Source organism: Struthio camelus, chromosome 31 (genome assembly GCF_040807025.1).
Source record: "Struthio camelus isolate bStrCam1 chromosome 31, bStrCam1.hap1, whole genome shotgun sequence".
Classification (NCBI taxonomy): Eukaryota; Metazoa; Chordata; class Aves; order Struthioniformes; family Struthionidae; genus Struthio; species Struthio camelus.
The window spans coordinates 2845928-2852566 of record NC_090972.1 but is presented as its reverse complement, the minus strand read 5'-3'; the positions used below and the strand labels follow the sequence as shown (position 1 = coordinate 2852566).

Genomic DNA, 6639 nt, shown 5'->3' with positions numbered 1-6639 from the left:
GACAGTAGCCGATGATGTGGGCACAAGTCTCCCATTCCGCAGGACAATGCCTGCACCCCTTAGGAACACCCTCTCCCAAGCCCCGGGCCAAATACTCCCGAGTGGGATAGACATTGGCTCGAAGCTGTAACGCTGTTATTAACTTCCTATGAGGAATGCCCCGGTAATGAACCAGCCAATCATTGCTAATGGCATCATTTTCAAAGTTCCTGATGCCGCGGCCTTGAGATATTAGATTGGCCCAGTTCTCGAGTTCTTTCTTTCTCCATTTACTAGCAACAGGGTAGATGACCTTGGGAGCAGGAATTTCCCCTTCGGATCTCGTCTCGTCACCCTCCAGGGCAGCGGAGATGACCAAGGGGGACTCCTCCCCAATAAACGGAATCTTGTCCGCCCTTCCTCCTGCGGCGATCCATACCTTCTCAAACTCCTTCTGGATGCCTTCCTCAAGGACCACGGTCCTCGTGATGTCATCGGAGGACTGGGCGACACGGTGCAGCCGACGAGCCTGGATGTTCGGAATCTGGCTCGCCAGCCGCCCGATTCCGAGACCGCCGTCCTTATAGCTGGCGTATAAGACGGCATCACAAGTACTGGAAGGTAAGTGAAGCCAGCTCTTCACCGCAGATCGTATCAGGTCCAGGAAGTGGAGGTACGTGGCGTTGACACCAGACTGATCCGCTGCATATAGCAGCCGTGGGATGGCATAGGTCCTCAAGATCTCCACCTTCTGGAGCGGTTTAAGCGGGGCTACCCCAATGTTTTTAACCCATGTGCTCAATTTTTCTTGCAGCTCCGGACGGGAGAGACCCACCCAAGGATCCACCCCCAGGCCCAAGTACTTCTCAGAGCTGCCGGGCTCGATCATATTGAGCGGAATGCCATTGATTGTCCAAGTCTCACAGTCGTTAACCGTGAATGAGTCTTTCGTGGGCCTGATCATAAAACCGTGGCATTTCTTTGCTTGCACGCGTAGCCCGGATAGGTGACAAAACTCCTCAACCGCTCTAATGTTCTTCTCCATGCCTTCCCACGAGTCACTCAAAAGGACTAGATCATCCGCGAACGCCAAAGATGACACAGAGCGATCGCCATACTTAAATCCGTTCTTAGAATCTTCCAAGCTACATAAGAACGGGTCCACTGAGAGGTTGAACAGAAGCGGGGACATTGGTTCTCCTTGTTTCACCCCGGTGAGGATCTTAATTCCCTCGCAGGACGCTTCCCCCACCTCCCGCCGAGTCACACAGTTGGAATACATATCGGCGATGATACTGATTACATGATCATCCACACCTTTTTGCTCGAGGACTCGAAGGATGTGTCGATGGTGGACGGAGTCAAAGGCTTTCGCCAAGTCCACAAAGACCACTGCTAACGCCTTATGATCTCTCTTGGCGTGCTTGATGAGCATCTGGAGGAGCTTCAGATTTTCCGCGCAGCCCGGGGCTGAAATGAAACCCCTTTGGCGGCTGTTAATCTGACATGCTCGTCGCAGGCGTGCCGTCAAAATTCGAGAGAACAGACGCAAAATAACCGACCCTATGGTGATGGGCCGCCAGTTGTTGATGTCCCCTCGTAAACTAGGATCAGCAGACTTAGGTATTAGAATCGTTCTACATTCCTTGATTCCATCCGGAATCTTCCCGGCCAGCAGCCACAAGCTGAACAATTCAGCTAACTGGGTGCCTTGGGGGTCTAGTTTAACAACGTCCCCCAACGTCAGCCCATCCGGGCCCGGGGCGGAGCTCTTATTCATTTCCGCGATGTTCTTCCGGACCTCCGCAGGGGAGATCATCTTCTTGAATGCAGAATTGTCCGCTTCTCCAGCACTACAGAACGTACCGAGACCAGCGAAGGGGCCGACCTCCTCCCACTTCCTTCTGAACATGCAATAGAGCACATCCATCAGGAGGGGACACTGGATACATTCAATGGTATCCAAGATGATACCAGCGAGCTTCCTACGATCTATCTCAAAAAGCCGCTGGTATCTCAAGTACTGGCCTCTTCTCAGCGCCCTATTCTTCATCCACCTCTTCTCCACTTTTTCCGGCGTGGGTTTCACTCGGTACTTCTTGCGATGTTTCAATTTCACTGCAGCGGTATGTCCCACCAGCTGCGTCAACCACTCCTCCGACGTTACATCAACGATGTCCCGGAGGTCTTCCTCCACACCCTCCAAAGCCCTCTCGAATGCGCTCTTCCGACCAGGGGTGAGAGAGGCCCCTCGAACCTTCTCTGCAATAATCCTCCTGTATTCCATCCTAATCAATTTAATCTTCACTCTCTCAACTGGTACCTCCCCTTCGCACGAACCCGCAGCTCTTCGCGGCTACGCGAGTCCTTTGGCACCAGCCGCCAGCTGCCGTCTCTTGTCGCTGATCTGCTTCGCCGATTTTGTAGGCAAATGCTCAGAAATCAGCTTATTAATATTCCATGCTTCTTTAAACTTCTGTTCTAACTCTCTCAGCAGAGCCGTCTCTTCCTCCGACCAGACGCTCTTATGCATACCCCTCAATCCCTTTCCTCTTCCGCGAGACGCTTCGATCCTTTCCCTGTTCCTAGTCCCTGGGTGAACAAGACGCTTATGTTGGGAGAGGCCGCTTTTGGTCTTGAACTTCCGGTCACAATCCTCACAGTTCCACGGGAGGGGGGCCTCCGAGGCCTCTTCATCTTCCCCTTCCCCCAGGGTTCCGCAGCACCTCGGGAAGTGGCAGGCAATGCTATGGTGTTTCTCATTCAGTCTCCCACACCGGGAACACTGAAAAAGCACCCGTCGCCGACCGTGGGCCCTCCGCAGATGTTCGGTCAAGGCCGCAATTTTCCCTGCCTTGACTCCACAGCATGGACATGCTGGATGTTCATCTGGGATCGTCACAACCGGCGTACCGTCAGTTGCTCGCCCCCGCCCCAGAGTCAAGGATAGGGGTCGCCAAAGCCGGTAAGATTGCCTTGCGAGAGGGAGACTCCAGAACCGCTCCTGCCGCCACCTCCCCCCGGGCTTCATCAGCCCGGCCTACCAGGGGCGAAACGACAGGGGATTCCAGAGCCTCATAAACCTCCGGCAGATCTTGCACGCAATCGAGACTTGGTCCGGGAATAGTCCCATGCCAAGGGTCATAATCCGCGTTATAGAACGTCAAATTCTGCAACACAGCAGGCCACCCATTCGATGTTAAAGTCACCGGCCTGACGGCCGTGACATCAACAGGAAACTCACCTGTCTGGGTGCCCACTGACAAGAAGTTCACAACCCATGGTCTTACTAGGTTGTCGAACATGACTGCGGGGGTTTGGTATACACCAGAAGAACCAATCCCCCAAGTTCCACTGGTATGCCTGATAGAAGCCCCTAGGCCAAGGGCTCTGGACTGCAAGTAGGCCAATTACTAGCAGTCGAAGTTTTGATTCACCTCGAGGAACTATCGAGTGGTCGGTGAAGCCAGTCGATAGGGAGGAAGTAACTATAACACCGCACACTGGGGCAGAGGCAAACTTGGTTACCCACGAATGGGCATCCAGCGGGACCACGAGGAGGTGTTGCCTCCGCAGCTCAGCCCAGTCAGTAACTATGGTCCTGTCTTAAGAGAATCATAGTTACTCCCGCCAAAAAATAAAAAAACCACCGAAATGGAGCCTCAAAAAATTCCTCAACACTCGTGCCTGTTCCTCTCCACGGAAATCTTTAGTAAAAGGCGAAAGATTTATACGATCTGAAGAGAAACCAGAGTATGCTCTTCTCGCGGAGAGCTCTCCTATCTTCAGTGGATATACTACACATCTTCGCGAGTAAAAGTAAGATGTGTTAGTTTTAATTTGATATGACTAATCATACGCCTTCTTCGGAAAGGCAACAGTAAAATTCTTCACACAGACGACTGAGCTTGCTCTGTCTTCTGTACCTGTTGAATTTTGCTATTGCCCAGCTCCCTATGAGGTTTCAGCTTCGCTTTTGGGACTTTGGGATCTTGTCCCCTTCTGACTACTAATTTTGACAGGGGCGGACAGGCCGCCTGTCATCCCAACCCGGAAAAGGTGCCCTAGAGTTTCTATGGTTCGTAAAATAGCCAAATAAATCCCACGGCTGCTCTATGCAGCGGATCAGGCCGGTGTCAACGCCACTTACCTCCACTCCCTGGACCTGATGATAAGATCTGCGGTGAAGAGCTGGCTTCACTTACCTTCCAGTACTTGTGATGCCATCTTATACGCCAGCTACAAGGACGGCGGTCTCGGAATCGGGCGGCTGGCAAGCCAGATTCCGAACATCCAGGCTCGTCGGCTGCACCGTGTCGCCCAGTCCTCCGATGACATCACGAGGACCGTGGTCCTCGAGGAAGGCATCCAGAAGGAGTTTGAGAAGGTATGGATCGCCACAGGAGGAAGGGCGGACAAGATTCCGTCTATTGGGGAGGAGTCCCCTTTGGTCATCCCCGCTGCCCTGGAAGGTGACGAGACGAGATCCGAGTGGGAAATTCCTGCTCCCAAGGTCATCTACCCTGCTCCTAGTAAATGGAGAAAGAAAGAACTCGAGAACTGGGCCAATCTAATATCTCAAGGCCGCGGCATCAGGAACTTTGAAAACGATGCCATTAGTAATGATTGGCTGGTTCATTACCGGGGCATTCCTCACAGGAAGTTAATAAGAGCGTTACAGCTTCGAGCCAACGTCTATCCCACTCGGCAGTATTTGGCCCGGGGTTTGGGCGAGGGTGTCCCTAAGGGGTGCAGGCATTGTCCTGCAGAGTGGCAGACTTGCGCCCACATCATCGGCTACTGTCCTGCTGTGCAAGACGCCCGGATTAAGAGACATAACGTCTTGCGTGGTTTGCTGGCGGAGGAAGCCAAGAAGCTGGGGTGGGAAGTATTTATTGAACCCCACCTCAGGGGACGCGACAACGAGCTCCTCAAGCCAGATTTGACTGTAGTAAAAGAGGGCCGGGCGAGGCGAAGGTGGCGGACGTTACAGTCCGTTTCAAAAGTAATTTGTCATCCTTAGGTGACGCAGCAGGAGAGAAAGTACGGAAATACCAACATTTGGACGAGCAAGTCAGAAGTCTGACAAGAGCTGGGGAGGTCCAATTCCTGGGGTTTCCGCTTGGAGCAAGAGGGAAGTGGTATGCCGGCAATGACGCTCTCCTCGCCCACCTTGGACTCTCCGGGAGCCGCATGAAGAAGATAGCGAGGCTCTTCTCGCGGAGAGCTCTCCTATCTTTGGTGGACATATTGCACATCTTTGCTAGCAAAGGTAAGATGTGTCAATTATAACCTTATTGTGACTAATTCTTATGCCTTCTTCGGAAAGGCAACAGTAAAATTCTTCACACAGGCGACTGAGCTTGCTCTGTCTTCTGTACCTGCTGAATTTTGCTCTTGCCCAGCTCCCTGTGTGGTCGAGCTTTACCTTTGGGACTGTGTGATCTCGTCCCCTAATGACCACTAATCTTGACATGGGCGGACGGGCCGCCCGTCATCTCAACCCGGAAAAGGTGCCCTAGAGTTTCTATGGTTCGTAAAATAGCCAAATGCCTCGTCATCTAATTAGTGACGTGCATGGATGGATGAAGGAGATTCCCACTGTCCCTACCTACTCTCCAGCGAAACCACAGCCAAGGGAGCGGGCTTGGCGGAACCAGCGGGGAAAGGAGACCCTGTTGAGCTTGACTCTAGTCTGGCGCTGTGAAGAGACATGAGAGGCGGGAGTAACTATGACTCTCTGAAGACAGGACCATAGTTACTGACTGGGCTGAGCTGCGGAGGCAACACCTCCTCGTGGTCCCGCTGGATGCCCACTTGTGGGTAACCAAGTTTGCCTCTGCCCCAGTGTGCGGTGTTATAGTTGCTTCCTCCCTATCGACTGGCTTCACCGACCACTCGATAGTTCCTCGAGGTGAATCAAAATTTTGATTGCAGTGTAATTGGCTTACTTGCAGTCCAGAGCCCTTGGCCTAGGGGCCGCTTTCAGGCATGCCAGTTGAACTTGGGGGACTGGTTCTTCTGCTGTATACCGAAGCCCCGCAGTCATGTTCGACAACCTAGTAAGACCTTGGCTTGTCAATTTTGTTTCCGTGGGCACCCAGACAGGTGAGTTTCCTGTCGATGTCAGTGCCGTCAGGCCGGTGACTTTAACATCGAATGGGTGGCCTGCTGTGTTGCAGAATTTGACGTTCTATAACGCGGATTATGACCCTTGGCATGGGACTATTCCCGGACCAAGTCTCGATTGCGTGCAAGATCTGCCGGAGGTTTATGAGGCTCTGGAATCCCCTGTCGTTTCGCCCCTGGTAGGCCGGGCTGATGAAGCCCGGGGGGAGGTGGCGGCAGGAGCGGTTCTGGAGTCTCCCTCTCGCAAGGCAATCTTACCGGCTTTGGCGACCCCTATCCTTGACTCTGGGGCGGGGGCGAGCAACTGACGGTACGCCGGTTGTGACGATCCCAGATGAACATCCAGCATGTCCATGCTGTGGATTCAAGGCAGGGAAAATTGCGGCCTTGACCGAACATCTGCAGAGAGCCCACGGTCGGCGACGAGTGCTATTTCAGTGTTCCCGGTGTAGGAAGCTGAATGAGAAACATCACAGCATTGCCTGCCACTTCCCAAGGTGCTGCGGAACCCTGGGGGAAGTAGAAGATGAG

The 6639-nt window shown here is 53.2% G+C and overlaps 1 non-coding gene across 1 annotated transcript; it reads right to left on the bottom strand.

Annotated features, from left to right (window-relative positions):
• Window positions 1-3621: 3621 nt before the first annotated feature.
• LOC138063175 (U5 spliceosomal RNA) lies at window positions 3622-3736 on the bottom strand. Its single transcript, XR_011136769.1, has one exon. It is a non-coding gene; the product is annotated as a U5 spliceosomal RNA (small nuclear RNA).
• Between the last annotated feature and the right edge of the window lie 2903 nt (window positions 3737-6639).